The following is a 16,812-nucleotide window of genomic DNA, read 5'->3' as shown; positions in this document are numbered from 1 at the left end:
TGTAAAAGCACTGCCCTGTGGTGCATTTTTTCGGCCAGGAATGGCCGCTGCTGAAAACTGAGCAGAAAAAAAAAATGGATACTTACCATGGCAACGTTTCCCTCCTACATCCTGCAGCACTGGGATGATGTTTTATCCCATGTGACCGCTGTAGCCTGCGATTGACTGCAGCGGTCACATGAAATGAAACGTCATCCCAGGAGGTCGGCCCAGAAAAATAAATAGAATTCTAGGTAAGTATAAGATTAAATTTTTTCCTGAGTTGCGTTTTTTGCAGCGGAATCGCTGCATTTCCGCCGCAAAGAAACACAACATCTGCTATTTGTTGCGAGTTTTACTTCCCCATTGAATTAAATGGGGAAAACCCGAAACAAATAAGCAGCATTTACGCAAATACAATTAACATGCTGTGGATTAAAAAAACGGCCCGCAGGTCAATTACTGAGCCTTTTTCCCACTCATCGTGTGGGTGAGATCTCACCCACTCGGTTGCTACTGCATTTGGGCTTGCCCACACGTAACGGAATTGCTGCGTATTTAAATACACAGCAAAATACAGTAGCAGCAAAGTGGGTGATGCTTATCAAATCCCATCCACACGCTGCATAAAATTTCTGACCAGAAACTGACCTGAGGTGCGTATTTTTCGTACCGCAGCATGTCAATTCCTGCTGCGGAAAGTGGACTGAATTGCTGCGATTTTCAGAGATGTCACCATCCCCCAGCATTGTGAAAAACGCAGCAAAACCCTCACCATTTTATGCAGCAAAAAACGCAAGGAATGGTGCTGTTTTTCTACAGCAGAATTTCTGCTAGTTGCTGCAGAAATTTTCTGTAGCAGTTCCAATACGTGTGGAGAAGCCCTTATACTATGGATTTAGGGTTTGTCCGCACACACAACAGAATTGCTGCAGAAAATTTCTGCAACAATTCCGTTGAAAGTCATAGGCACACATGAACACGTACACATCACACACTATATATACACACACATGAACACATCACACACTATATATACACACACATGAACACATCACACACTATATATACACACATGAACACATCACACACTATATATACACATGTACACATCACATACACTATATATACACTTGTACACATCACATACACTATATATACAGACATGAACACATCACACACTATATATACACATATACACATCACATACACTATATACACACACACACACACACACACACACACACACACACATCACAAATATGCACATTACATGCACACATTATACACATATAAAGTACACATTGTAAACAAAGACATGCACTTACCTTTTATGTAGGATAATTGTGAAGGCAGTTCTGCAGCTTGATGGCCCGACACAGAGCCGCCGACAGTCTGGAGGGGGAGATTTGTTAGCAGCACAGACTACAGCTGCTGTTATAGTCGGGTGGCAGTTCTTAGCTGCTGTGTCCTGCGCCTGAAGCCAGAGGCTCACCTAGAAGGCAGGCCGCTGACACTGATCATTGGCGCCTCCCTCTAAGTTGCGCCAGGGGCACATGCCCCGCCTGCCCCCCCTAGCTACGCCTCTGTCTCCCTATATAAACCATACCAAAAAATAGAGTATGTAGCTAGAAATATACAAGAATATAACAATTTTATTACACAAATATGACAAACACTTTAAAAAAACATATAAAGACAAGACTCTAGTACAAACAATGTGGTATTATAGAGTGAGACATGGAAATTGCTGGGTAACATGTAAAGATAGATGTAAAGGCTGTACTGAATAACCGCAAAATCTAATATAGACCCAAAATGGGTTCTATACTGATTACCTCTAGTGCCCTGTAAACATTATTGACTGATGAAAGGGGAGATAAGAGAAAGTGTCAGTGCATGAAAATATCAGTCACAAGGCAGCCTTACCCATTACAGCAAAAAATGTTTAAAACAGTGTTGGCTCTGCCACAAAGACCCCAATGCGCGTTTCGCTGTGAGTGCTTCCTCAGGGGGTATTAAATAAAATAAATGTACAGAAGGCCCCGGGACCAGATGAGTTACACCCTAGAGTTCTTAAGGAGCTTAGTTCAGTTATTTCTGTCCCCCTCTTCATAATATTTAGAGAGTCTCTCATGACTGGTATAGTGCCAAGGGACTGGCGCAGGGCAAACGTGGTGCCTATTTTCAAAAAGGGCTCTAGGTCTTCGCCGGGTAATTATAGACCAGTAAGCTTAACATCAATTATGGGGAAAATGTTTGAGGGGCTATTGAGGGACTATATACAGAATTATGTGACAATAAATAGTATTATAAGTGACAGCCAGCACGGTTTTACAAAGGACAGAAGCTGTCGAACCAACCTGATTTGTTTTTATGAAGAGGTAAGCAGAAGCCTAGACAGAGGGGCCGCTATGGATATAGTGTTTTTGGACTTTGCAAAGGCATTTCACACTGTCCCCCATAGACGTCTAATGGGTAAATTAAGGACTATAGGTTTAGAAAGTATAGTTTGTAATTGGATTGAGAATTGGCTCAAGGACCGTATCCAGAGAGTTATGGTCAATGATTCCTACTCTGAATGGTCCCCAGTTTTAAGTGGTGTACCCCAGGGTTCAGTGCTGGGACCACTATTATTCAACTTATTTATTAATGATATAGAGGATGGGATTAATAGCACTATTTCTATTTTTGCAGATGACACCAAGCTATGCAATATAGTTCAGACTATGGAAGATGTTTGTGAATTGCAGGCAGATTTAAACAAACTAAGTGTTTGGGCGTCCACTTGGCAAATGAAGTTTAATGTAGATAAATGTAAAGTTATGCACCTGGGTACGAACAACCTGCATGCATCATATGTCCTAGGGGGAGCTACACTGGGGGAGTCAATTGTTGAGAAGGATCTGTGTGTAGTTGTAAGTCATAAACTAAATAACAGCATGCAGTGTCAATCACCTACTTCAAAGGCCAGCAAAATATTGTCGTGTATCAAAAGAGGCATGGACTCGCGGGACAGGGATGTAATATTACCACTTTACAAAGCATTAGTGAGGCCTCATCTAGAATATGCAGTCCAGTTCTGGGCTCCAGTTCATAGAACGAATGCCCTGGAGTTGGAAAAAATACAAAGAAGAGCAACGAAGCTAATAAGGGGCATGGAGAATCTAAGTTATGAGGAAAGATTAAAAGAACTAAACCTATTTAGCCTTGAGAAAAGACAACTAAGGGGGGACATAATTAACTTATATAAATATATGAATGGCACATGCAAAAAATATGGTGAAATCCTGTTCCATGTAAAACCCCCTCAAAAAACAAGGGGGCACTCCCTCCGTCTGGAAAAAGAAAGGTTCAACCTGCAGAGGCGACAAGCCTTCTGTACTGTGAGAACGGTGAATTTATGGAATAGTCTACCGCAGGAGCTGGTCACAGCAGGGACAGTAGATGGCTTTAAAAAAGGCTTAGATAATTTCCTAGAACAAAAAAATATTAGCTCCTATGTGTAGAAATTGTTTACTTCCCCTTTCCCATCCCACTTCCCCTTTCCCATCCCTTGGTTGAACTTGATGGACATGTGTCTTTTTTCAACCATACAAACTATGTAACTATGTAACTATGAACAATTTTAGATTTATGCTAATTAATTCTTAATGACCTACTGGGCGTTTTTTAACTTTTTACCAAGTGGACGTTGTAAAGAGAAGTGTATGACTTCTCTTCATTCCAGCCCAGCTTGTTTCTGTAAAGGATCTGCCAGACGCAGCTTCTGTGTCGATGCCCGTGGTTAATCAGTCTGCACCTGCTCCTAAGTCTGATAGAGTGACTCGATCTGCTACCACTCAGGCTGGGAGGCTGAGGAGTAGGAGAGCCTATCACAGCCTGGCCAGATGGAGCTAGCTCCCGCCCTCTGTCTATTTATACCTTCATTTCCTGCTCCTCCTTTGCCTGTAATTCTGTCTGGTTTCCTGGCTCTGCTGCTCCTGCTAGTATTATTTACCTCTGCTTCAAATTGACCCTGGCTTTACTGACTACTTTCCTGCTCTGCGTTTGGTATCTCGTACACTCCTGGTTTGACTCGGCTCGTTCACTACTCTTGTTGCTACGGTGTTGCCGTGGGCAACTGCCCCATTTCCTTTAGCTTCTGTGTACCCTTGTCTGTTTGTCTGTTGTGCACATATTGAGCGTAGGGATCGTCGCCCAGTTGTACGCCGTTGCCTAGGACGGGCCGTTGCAAGTAGGCAGGGACTGAGTGGCGGGTAGATTAGGGCTCACTTGTCTGTCTCCCTACCCCGTCATTACATAATCACAGGCCTATATACCTTTTCTACCCTGGTCCCTGACACAACTATGGACCCCCTTGAGACCCTGGCTCAGCAAATGCAGGGCCTCTCCCTACAGGTCCAAGCCCTGGCTCAGAGGGGCAACCAGCGTGATGCTACCCTGGTAGTGCCCCCCATCTCACCTCTTGAACCCCACCTCAAGTTGCCTGACCGGTTCTCAGGGGACCCGAAGACTTTTTTCTCCTTTCGGGAGAGTTGTAGGCTCTATTTCCATCTAAGGCCCCACTCCTCAGGTTCTGAGAGCCAGAGAGTGGGTATAATTATGTCCCGGCTCCAGGACGGGTCCCAAGAATGGGTCTTCTCCTTGGCTCTTGACGCCCCTGAACTTTCCTCTGTTGATCTTTTTTTTTCTGCTCTCGTGCTCATATATGACGAGACTGACAAGACTGCCTTTGCCGAGAGTCAGCTGGTGACCTTACGTCAGGGTAAGAGACCCATTGAGGAGTACTGTTCTGACTTTAGGAAGTGGTGTGTAGCTTCTCGGTGAAATGACCCTGCCTTGAGGTGCCAGTTTAGATTGGCTCTGTCGAACACCCTGAAAGACCAGTTAGTTAGCTATCCCTCTTCTGACTCGCTAGATCAGGTTATGGCTTTAGCGGTACGTCTTGACCGACGTCTCAGGGAACGACGACTTGAACATTTTTGTGCTTTCTCCGATGGCTCCCCCATGATGGCTCCCGAGGTTCCGTTGCTTCGTTCTTCCACGGAAAACTCGGATGAACCAATGCAACTCGGGGCCTCCGTGTCTCCCCAACAACGTAGAGAGCTCCGCAGGAAGAATGGTCTCTGCTTCTACTGTGGGGATGACAAGCATCAAGTGAACAACTGTTCTAGGCGTAAGAATAAGCAGCCGGAGGAACTTCCACGCCTAAGTGACCATCGGGGAGGTCACTTGGGCGCACAGGTATTTCCAGTAAATATGAAACCTAATAAGATCTTGCTTCCATTTCAGGTCTCTTTTGAGGGTAGGTCTGCTACCGGCAGTGCCTTCGTTGATTCAGGGTCTTCTGCTAATATTATGTCTGTGGAATTTGCTATGTCTCTAGCTATGCCATTGATTGATTTGCCTAAACCTGTCCCGGTAGTGGGTATCGACTCCACTCCACTTGCTAATGGTTATTTTACGCAGCATACCCCTGTTTTTGAACTCTTTGTTGGCTCCATGCATTTGGAGCAGTGTTCTGTACTGGTGATGCAGGGATTATCGTCCGATTTGGTTTTAGGCCTTCCCTGGTTGCAGATGCATAATCCCACGTTTAACTGGAATACTGGGGATCTTACTAAATGGGGTAATGAATGCATGACGTCATGTTTTTCTGTTAATTCTATTTCTCTCCCTGAGGAGGTGAACACTCTACCTGAGGACTTCGCTGATGTTTTTTCTAAAAAGGCCTCCGAAGTGTTACCTCCTCATAGACAATACGATTGCGCAATCGATTTGGTACCAGGAGCTAAGCTCCCTAAGGGTAGGATATTTAATCTCTCTTGTCCCGAACGTGAAGCCATGAGAGAGTATATCCAGGAATGCCTGGCCAAGGGTTACATTCGCCCCTCTACTTCTCCGGTAGGTGCTGGCTTCTTCTTCGTAGGCAGGAAGGATGGTGGTCTTAGGCCGTGCATCGATTACCGAAACTTGAATAAGGTCACTGTAAGGAACCAGTATCCCCTTCCTTTGATTCCTGATCTCTTCAACCAGGTTCAGGGGGCCCAATGGTTCTCTAAGTTTGATCTACGGGGGGCTTAGAACCTTATCCGCATCAGAGAGGTGGATGAGTGGAAGACTGCGTTTAACACGCCCGAAGGTCATTTCGAATACCTCGTCATGCCCTTTGGGTTGTGTAATGCTCCCGCGGTCTTCCAGAGTTTCATAAATGAGATTTTAAGAGACTACCTGGGGGTATTTCTTGTAGTGTACCTTGATGACATACTTGTGTTTTCCAAGGACTGGTCCTCCCACATTGTGCATGCCAGGAAGGTGCTCCAGGCCCTTCGGGAAAACAAACTCTTTGCTAAAACCGAAAAATGTGTGTTTGGGGTGCAGGAGATACCATTTTTGGGTCAAATCCTCACTCCTCATGAATTCCGCATGGACCCTGCCAAGGTTCAGGCTGTGGCTGAATTGGTCCACACTGCCTCCCTGAAGGCGTTACAGTGCTTCCTGGGGTTTGCTAATTATTACAGGAGATTTATTACTAACTTCTCGGTCATCGCTAAGCCTCTTACGGATCTTACTCGCAAAGATGCTGATCTCCTCCACTGGCCTCCAGAGGCGGTCCAGGCTTTTGAGGTCCTTAAGAAGTGCTTTATCTCGGCCCCAGTGCTGATTCAGCCTAACCAAATGGAGCCATTCATCGTGGGGGTTGACGCCTCTGAGGAGGTAGTGAGTGCTGTCTTGTCCCAGGGTACCAGGTCCCTCACCCATCCCCGTCCCTGTGCCTACTTCTCCAGGAAGTTCTCGCCCACTGAGAGTAACTATGACATTGGCAACCGCAAACTCTTAGCCATTAAAGTGGCATTTGAAGAGTGGCGCCACTTCCTGGAGGGGGCTAGGCACCAGGTAATGGTCCTTACCGACCACAAGAATCTGGTTTTCCTAGAATCTGCCCGGAGGCTAAACCCGAGACAAGCTCGATGGGCGTTATTTTTTACTAGATTCAACTTTTTGGTCACCTATAGGGCTGGGTCTAAAAATATCAAAGCTGATGCACTATTGCGTAGCTTCATGGCCAGCCCTCCTTCGGAGGAAGATCCTGCTTGTGTTTTGCCCCCAGGTATAATCATTTCCTCTGTTGATTCTGACTTAGTCTCTGAAATTGCGGCTGATCAAGGTTCAGCTCCCGGGAACCTTCCGGAGAAAAAGCTGTTTGTTCCCCTGCAATTCCGGCTTAGGGTACTCAGGGAAAATCATGACTCTGCACTATCTTGCCATCCAGGCATCCTGGGTACCAAGCACCTCATTGCCAGAAACTATTGGTGGCCTGGGTTGCCTAAAGATGTTAAGGCCTAGGTCGCCGCTTGTGAAATTTGTGCTAGGTCCAAGACTCCCAGGTCCCGACCAGCGGGCTTACTATGTTCTTTGCCCATTCCCCAGAGACCTTGGACCCATATCTCCATGGATTTTATCACCGATCTGCCTCCATCTCAAGGCAAGTCGGTGGTGTGGGTTGTAGTAGACTGCTTCAGTAAGATGTGCCACTTTGTGCCCCTCAAGAAACGACCCAATGCTAAGACGTTAGCTACCTTGTTTGTCAAACACATCCTGCGTCTCCATGGGGTTCCTGTCAATATTGTGTCTGACAGAGGGGTACAATTTGTTTCATTGTTTTGGAGAGCCTTCTGTAAGAAGTTGGAGATTGATCTGTCCTTCTCCTCGGCCTTCCATCCTTAAACTAATGGCCAAACTGAGAGGACTAATTAGTCTCTAGAACAATATTTAAGGTGTTTTATCTCTGACTGTCAATATGATTGGGTCTCCTTCATTTCCCTCGCCGAATTTTCCCTTAATAACCGGGTCAGTAACTTGTCAGGGGTCAACCCCTTTTTCTGTAATTTTGGGTTTATTCCACGGTTCTCCTCCGTTTCACCTGGTGGTTCCAACAATCCCGAGGTAGATGTCGTTCATCGGGAACTGTGCACTGTCTGGGCCCAGGTTCAGAAGAACCTAGAGGCGTCCCAGAGCATACAAAAAACTCAGGCAGATAGAAGACCTTCTGTTAACCCCTTGTTTATGGTCGGGGATCTAGTGTGGCTGTCTTTAAAAAAAATTGCGCCTTAAAGTCCCATCCAAAAAATTTGCTCCCCGGTATATAGGGCCGTACAAGGTCATTGAAGTCCTTAACCCTGTCTCCTTCCGACTGGAATTACCCCCGTCTTTTCGAATACACGACGTGTTTCATGCCTCCCTCCTGAAACGCTGCTCCCTGTCCTTGGCTACCTCGAGGAAACCTCCGGTAGAATTCGAGGTGGCCAAGATTGTGGACAGCAGGATGGTCCAAGGCTCCCTCCAGTACCTGGTCCATTGGAGAGGATACGGGCCTGAGGAGAGGACTTGGGTACCCGCCCGGGTTGTTCATGCTGGGGTATTGCTCAGGAGGTTCCATCTTCGGTGCCCCAATAAGCCAGGTCCACCTAGAAAGGGTCCAGTGGCCCCTCATAAAAGGGGGGGTACTATAAAGGATCTGCCAGACACAGCTTCTGTGTCGATGCCCGTGGTTAATCAGTCTGCACCTGCTCCTAAGTCTGATAGAGTGACTCGATCTGCTACCACTCAGGCTGGGAGGCTGAGGAGTGGGAGAGCCTATCACAGCCTGGCCAGACGGAGCTAGCTCCCGCCCTCTGTCTATTTATACCTTCATTTCCTGCCCCTCCTTTGCCTGTGATTCTGTCTGGTTTCCTGGCTCTGCTGCTCCTGCTAGTACTATTTACTTCTGCTTCAAATTGACCCTGGCTTTACTGACTACTCTCCTGCTTTGCGTTTGGTACCTCGTACACTCCTGGTTTGACTCGGCTCGTTCACTACTCTTGTTGCTACGGTGTTGCCATGGGCAACTGCCCCATTTCCCTTAGCTTCTGTGTACCCTTGTCTGTTTGTCTGTCGTGCACATATTGAGCATAGGAACCGTTGCTCAGTTGTACGCCGTCGCCTAGGACGTGCCGTGCAAGTAGGCAGGGACTGAGTTGCGGGTAGATTAACGCCATACAGCCCCCTGTAGAGAACGCCATACAGCCCCCCCTGTAGGGAACGCCATACAGCCCCCTGTAGAGAACGCCATACAGCCCCCCCTGTAGAGAACGCCATACAGCCCCCTGTAGGGAACGCCATAGATGCCCCCCCTGTAGGGAACGCCACACAGCCCCCCTGTAGGGAATGCCATAAAGCCCCCCTGTAGGGAACGCCATAGAGCCCCCATGTAGAGAACGCCATACAGCCCCCCTGTAGAGAACGCCATACAGCCCCCGCTGTAGAGAACGCCATACAGCCCCCTCTGTAGATAACGCCATACAGCCCCCCCTGTAGATAACGCCATACAGCCCCCCTGTAGATAACGCCATACAGCCCCCCCCCCTGTAGATAACACCATACAGCCCCATTTGTAGATATCTACAGGGGGGGCTGTAAAAAAGGCACTATCTACAAGGGGGGGGGGGGGGTTTCTGTGACACCCAGAGGAGGGGGAGCCCCAGTCAAAACTTTGCTATGGGGCCCAGTCTTTCCTAGTTACGCCCCTGACACAAACATTTACTATTTACATATAAATGCACGCTAGCAGCAAATGAGCAGACATACATACTCAATTTTTACAGGTATTAATAGCAAACTTACTACATATGTGCACACATAGACAAATATTGTATATACACAAATTCACTAAATACACATGCACTTATTATATAGAAATACACACATCTAGAAGAATATTGGAAAGTCTACTGGCTCATGGTCTATGGACCCCTACTCCTAAGCTGCGCTAGACACTAGAATGGCCTTTTAGCCAAATAATACCTTAACCCTAATCTATTAGGTTCTTAGGGAAAATGCTTCATTTAAAAATATCTGATACCATATTTGCCCTAATTATAGTTGAGAATTGCTATTTAACCAACTTCGTATACAGTAAAAGTATAGCTCTCCCTTCAAACAACTTATGACATATCATAGAGACATTATGTAGAGTTAGATGTTGTGATTGTCAGGGTCTATGTGCTGAGACCCCCACTTTTGCGATCGCTAGCGCAAATGGGAACAATTGTTCTAGCCTACGGGGCCCTCAAAGCCTGGACTCCGCAGGCAACTTCTCTCTGACGTGTCAGAAGTTGTTTAAAGAGGATCTGTCACTAGTTTAGTAATGCCATATCTGCTAGCTAATATAATAGGCGCTGTGTCCTAAAATTTTTCTTATTTTAAAGTTATGAGCTTTTTTCTAATAATGCAAATGAGGCTATACTAGACAAGTTGGTGTCAACACCAGTGATTCTCTTGAGGTGGAGCTGCCTCACAGCCTCTGATGCTGTCCTATCAGCATGAAGCTGCTTCACAGTGTGAGAGACTGAGGCTGGAGGGAAGGGTGATCACTTCAAATAGCAATATCTCCGGCTGTGGTTCTGGTGGCATATGAAAGATGAGATCCTAATCTTTCATATGGCACCACTATCACAGTTCTAGCTGGGAAACAACCGTAGATATCACCAGTTGAAAACACAGTCGGGAATGGAAGCTATAGACTATATGATCATGCCATGGTGCTGGGCTGCCAGGAGGAGAACTATATGAAGCTGATTGGACAGCTTCATCCAGAAAAAATTACACCCCCAGAGTGAAAAGAAAGAGTAACCTCCCATTTGGCAAGTATAGCCAAGTTAGCATATTTAGAAAAATGCACATAACTTTGCAAATAATAAATTTTTGCATTTTTTTTACACTGTAGTTATCAGCATCATAGCGCCTATTAGATTAGTTAGGAGATAGGGAATTAATGAACTAGTGACAGAGCCTCTTTAAATGATAACTGTAGCTCTATGGTGTGCAGTATCAACCTGTCATTACAGTGGCGGACAATACCATATACAGTATATTACATGTGCAGCTGCACAGGGGCTCTGCAAGCAAGGGGTCCCAATGCTGCCTTAAAATATAATAGTGGTTCCTACTGTCTATTAGATGACATATAAGGGGCTACGTGGCTTCCTATCCATGTCTCACAATTAGTGGTGGATTAGTTCTAGCAGTGAGGGATTTTCTGTGAGGCCATGAATGAGGTAGACTATGGCTAGCACCCCGTTGTCATCAAATTAGCAGTTGAAAATCAAGGAGCCCATGTACTGTTCCTGCACAGGGGTAATCTGTTTTTTTGATGTCACAAGATTCTCAGGTAAGTTGCTGTGAAATCACAAGTGGGATTTAGTCAGGTAAGCTTCTGCGACACAAGTGGGCTTCAGTTAGGTAAGCTGCTGTGAAATCACAGGTGGGTTTAAGCAGAGTTGCCAACATAGTTGCTCTGGCTGGGGATTCCGCTCCCAGAGGTAGCCCCAGACGTCACTGTCCATATGGCAGTGATGTCAGGGGCCACCTCTAGGACCGGAATCCCCGGCCAGAGCATCTGCAAATTTTGGCCGGGGATTTCGGTCCAAGAGGAGCACCTGACGTCACTGTCCGTATATGGACATTGATGTCAGGGGTTCCTCCAGGAGAGGAATCCCCGGCCAGAGTGCTGGCAACGCTCTGGCCGGGGTTTTCTCTCCTGGAGGAGCCCCTGACATCACTGTCCATATATGGACAGTGACGTCAGGGGATACCTCTAGGAGCGGAATCCCCAGCCATAGCATCTGCAACGCTTTGGCCAGGGATTTCGGCCCAGGAGCCGCACCTGACGTCACTATCTCTATGTGGAAATTTACGTCAGGGGCTCCTCCAGGAGAGGAAATGCTCTGGAATGCTCTGGCTAAGGATTCCTAGAGGTAGCCCCAATGGAGCTATCTACAGGGAGGGGGTGTAGCGCTGTCATGAGGGTCACTATCTACAGGGAGGGGGTGGCACTATACACGGGTAGTGTGCTGCACATTCTACAGGGTTGTGTGTGTGGCACTATCTACAGGGTGTGTGTGTGTATGTGTGTGTGTGTGTGTGTGTGTGTGCACTATCTACAAGGGTGTGTTTATGGCACTATCTACAGGAGGTGTGTGTGGCACTATCTACAGTGAGTGTCTGTGTGGCACTATCTACAGGAGGTGTGTGTGTGGCACTATCTACAGGGAAATCTGTTCCAGGAGGGGCCCCTGATCTCACGGTCCATACATAGACAGTGACGGCCGGGGCTCCTCCAGAAGAGGAATCCCCGGCCAGTGCATCGGCAACGCTCTGGTTGGGGATTCCGCTCCTAGACAGGGGCTTCTCTAGGAGTGGAATCCCCAGCCAGAGCATTGCCGATGCACTGGCCGGGGATTCCTCTTCTGGAGGAGCCCCTGACGTCACTGTCCATATTTGGACAGTGACGTCAGAGGCTACCTCTGGTAGCGGAATCCCCGGATAGAGCGTCATAAAATCTCTGGACGGGGATTCTGCTCCTGGAGGAGTGAATGGCAGAGCAGGGAGCAGATTTCCTGCTCTGCCATAATATTCAATTGTATCTGCGTCCTGAGGATGCAGATACAATTGAATAAGGCAGTTGGTAGGACACGTCCGGGACAGTAATTTGTCGGGACTGTCTCTGAAAATTCGGGACAGTCCCGGCAAATTCTGGACTGTTGGTAATTATGGTTTAAGTCAGGTGAGCTGCTGTGACATCACAAGTAGATTTTAGTCAGGCTAACTGCTGTGACATCAAACTGTGTTTAAGTGAGGTAAGCTGTTATGACATCACAAGTGTAACTCAGACAGGTAACATGCTGTGACATCACAGCTAGTTTTAGTTAGGTAAGCAATTTCATAAGAGTGTTTCAGCCAGGTAAAGTAGCTGTGACATCACAATTCTCTAAGCTGCTGTGACATCATAGGTGCATTTCAGGCAGGAAAGCTGCTGTGATATCACAACTGTGTTTTCCTCAGGTAATCTACTTTGACATCACAAGTGTGTTTTTGTCAGGTAATCTGCTGTGACATTACAAGTGTATTTCAGTCAGGCTAGCTACTGTGACATCATAACTATTTTCAGTCAGGTAAGCTTAGGGGTGGACATACCATATGTACCATGAACTAAACAGTTGGAAATGAAGGAGCCCATATATAGTTCTTGCACAGGGGCCCTCTGCTTCTGGTGTCCACCCTGTATCATTAGCCATGTGTGACAGGACCTCCTGAATAAATACCTAGATTTACGCACTCTTTACACTGTTTGCTTTTACACATATGTTAGCTTTAAAGAATTTGGCTGGATTCACACGAGCATGTTCAGTCCGTAAAGGACGGAACGTATTTCGGCCGCAAGTCCCGGACCGAACACACTGCAGGGAGCCAGGCTCCTAGTATCATAGTTATGTACGATGCTAGGAGTCCCTGACTCTCAGTGGAACTACTGTCCCGTACTAAAAACATGATTACAGTACGGGACAGTTTTCCCGCAGCGAGGCTGGGACTCCTAGCGTCGTACATAACTATGATGCTAGGAGCCCGGCTCCCTGCAGTGTGTTCGGTCCGGGACTTGCGGCTGAAATACGTTGCGCCCTTTACGGACCGAACATGCTCGTGTGAATCCAGCCTTAGTATATCATCTCTGACTACAGCCACTTTTGTCTTATATGTTCCAGTCAGAAGAGTAACCTTATCAGTTGCATGTAGATATGGAAAAAACTGAACTGAAGGCATCAGTGGCTGTAGCAGCTTCAGAGATGTTACCATACGTACGTATCATACGAACGTTCATTCCTGGTTATCAGCCTGAGTAAACATGGCAGCGATCAGTTGACAAATGAGCAAGATGAGCAGATCTTTTATACTGCAATATAAAATATTGTTTTTTTTAGCAGCACATCTACCCATGTAAACAAGGGATGTGCTGCTTACAAAATGGCAAAATGTATGGGGACAAACGATTACATTTACGATCGTTTGATCCCATATAGCCACAATCAGTTCTCTATGTAAATGAAGAAAACGAGCGCCGATCGACATGTCATTATCGTCGATTTGCGTTTGTTACCGGGCATGGAACTGCCATGTGAAAGTGAACAGACAGCTCAAGAGTCATAGCCAGGATCTCAGCCGCTTCCTTTTATCCTTGCCAGATTTATGTCCCGTTATCTTGACTTTGTGCCTATTTATTTGTAGTTGCACAAGAGACCGGCCTTTCTATAGCTACTTAGAGCTGCCATTCTGGAAACTGACAGAAACAGCATATTGTCAGTCCGAAGCTTCTCTTCAATACTTTAAATGGAAAATTCCTGGGATAGAACTCTTCTGCTATATGTGTATTGAAAACTGGGACCCCTAAATTTTTCACAATGTTTCAATGGAAATGTGACATCATTGGAGGTTATGGAATCCTCCAAGTAGGGACAGCACATGCTCAGGGACCAGGACCCTATAATTTTTTAGATTAATGGTGGTGCTTGCTCCTGGGCCCTCACTGTTTTCACACTTATGACAGGTCTGATTGACATATTTAATACTAAAAGTGAAGATCAATTGTGATGGCGTTATACATTGTAAAATGTCACATACAGGATAAAAGAGATTCTAAACTCCCACAAATACCGTAACGTTTATTAGTAACAAAATACATGTAACTGCAGAAGATCATCCCGTCACTTATATTTCCATCATAGAGTGACAGAATTTGCTATGGTCTATGCTTTTTTTCTTTGATTTTGCAAGAAACCACCAGCTTAACATAGGAGAGCTGTGCAAAAAGTTTCCAAAATCTGGTCTTAAATACAGGGTAACTACATTTACTGTGACTGTGTTTTTAAAGGGCTGTAAAGATCAAGCTTATGAGTTGTCGTATTTTCTCCTGCTGTAAATTGTATGTCTCTGTGTAATTATAGTCCAGTGATCTCCACCCCAGCAGCTTCTCTGCAGAGAAAAACCACAAATATATCTACACATCTCCCTTTTTCCTTTTTGCAGCGTTCCGGAACATGAACTTTTTTCTTTTTACTGTGCTTTTGATATAGACCCAAATAGCATTTCATAATGTGCAGCACAGTCTGTGAATTCTGCAAAAGTAACTTGGTTGAAAATGCTCAGCATGCAAGTTCTTTTGGCAATTACAATGGGGGCTATATACAGTATACAGCACTTCTGTGCAGGCTCATTCTAATGATAGTTTCACACGGGTGAAATAGAGGGAATTCTGGACAGATTATGGTCCAGATTTTTGTCCAGATTCACCGCTGCGGGATGCAGAGCCGATGGTGTAAAACATTGTGATATTATATTGACATAATATTAAGCATTTTATGTCAAAGAACCAATCAATATCTCATTATGCATAGCCTGATTCTCAAATGATTACACTGGGTATGGATAGGGATATTCAACATTAGTGGGATGGCAGTCACAATGCATTAATTTCCAATGACATTGGACAACTTAGTAAAACTCTTCTAATGACTCCTTCATTGAAATGTTTCATTTTGTTAAAAATAAGGGCTAAATCAAGCAATGTTATACAGTAGAAGACAATGTGAAACATTGATATTAGTAATTGGTGGGATGATGCGTAGGTTGGATTTCACTACACTGTCTACATTGTTTGTGTCCATTGGAATACCAATGAACAAGCGAAAAGCGGATATAGACTGATATTGCAATTGTGTTGCCTTCTGTTAAAGAAGGTCCTTCTCGTTTGTGGTTAATACTGCATAAAAGATTTTCTGTCTGTGGTCATAGTCATTCTACATATTCTGTATGTCGGCAGTTTCCACCTACTCCTAACTTACAAGTATGTTATCAGTTCTGCACTGCCAGATGTCCACAATAAGCCTTTTATGTATCCTGGATAACTAAATATAAATGACAAATATGCAGTTTATAAATTGGACTACAAGAAAATCATCATACACTTTATTTGGCCAGTAGTTGAATATCAATTCCCCTTTTATTCTCCATACAGTCTAGCCTCATATAGATTCTACTATGTAGATAGCAGTTCTTGAATGGCAAATATTTTGATTTGTTTTGAATAGGTTTTTTTTCCAGATCTTTGTCAGCACTCTATTTCCATGTGTAATTTCTCCAAAAACATCCAGCAGGGCAAAATACAAGGCTGTAGTTAAAGTGAGGAAAGCAGGATCATACAATAAGTCAATGTAGTATACAAACTGTGAACAAACAAATGACCACTAGTCGTCTACCAACAGTTCCTGGAAAGGGAGCTGACTTTCTTCCTGCTGATCTGTGGAGGAACATGCTGGAGATATAGTACTGAACAAACAGGAAATATAAATATTGCATTGAAAATAATGTATTGTCAGAGTAAAACATAATGTTAAAACCATTCTTAAGGCAAGATTCACACATTTTCCTTGAGATTTTTATTAGCGTTTTTCATTGTTTTTTTTTTTTAGTTTAAAAATGCTGCAGCCAGATGTTACTTTAACGTCTTCCCTCGGCAGCCATTTTTCCGTTTTTAATTTTCACTCTTTCCTCCCCACCTTCCAAGAGTCATAACTTTTTAAATTTTCCGTCTACAGTACTGTGCAAAAATTTTAGTCAGTTGTGGAAAAATGCTGCAAAGTAAGAATGCTTTCCAAAATACAAGTGTTAATATTTTTTATCTTTTATTTTTTTTAATCAATTAACAAAATGCTAAGTGAATGAACAGAAGAAAAATCTAAATAAAATAAATATTTGGTATATTTGGTATATATAAAACCCCTTCCTGACAGAGCATATATATAAATATATAAATATATATATATACACACACTCTGATGTCAAGAAGGGGTTAAACTCTCTATGTCATCCCAGACAGACTCGATGATGTTGACATTAGGGCTCTGTGGGGGCCATATCATCACTTCCAGGACTCCTTGTTTTTCTTTACGCTGAAGATAG

This window comes from Rhinoderma darwinii, chromosome 4 (assembly GCF_050947455.1).
Source record: "Rhinoderma darwinii isolate aRhiDar2 chromosome 4, aRhiDar2.hap1, whole genome shotgun sequence".
Lineage (NCBI taxonomy): Eukaryota > Metazoa > Chordata > Amphibia > Anura > Rhinodermatidae > Rhinoderma > Rhinoderma darwinii.
The sequence above is the reverse complement of the archived record's forward strand: the minus strand, read 5'-3'. Positions refer to the sequence as shown.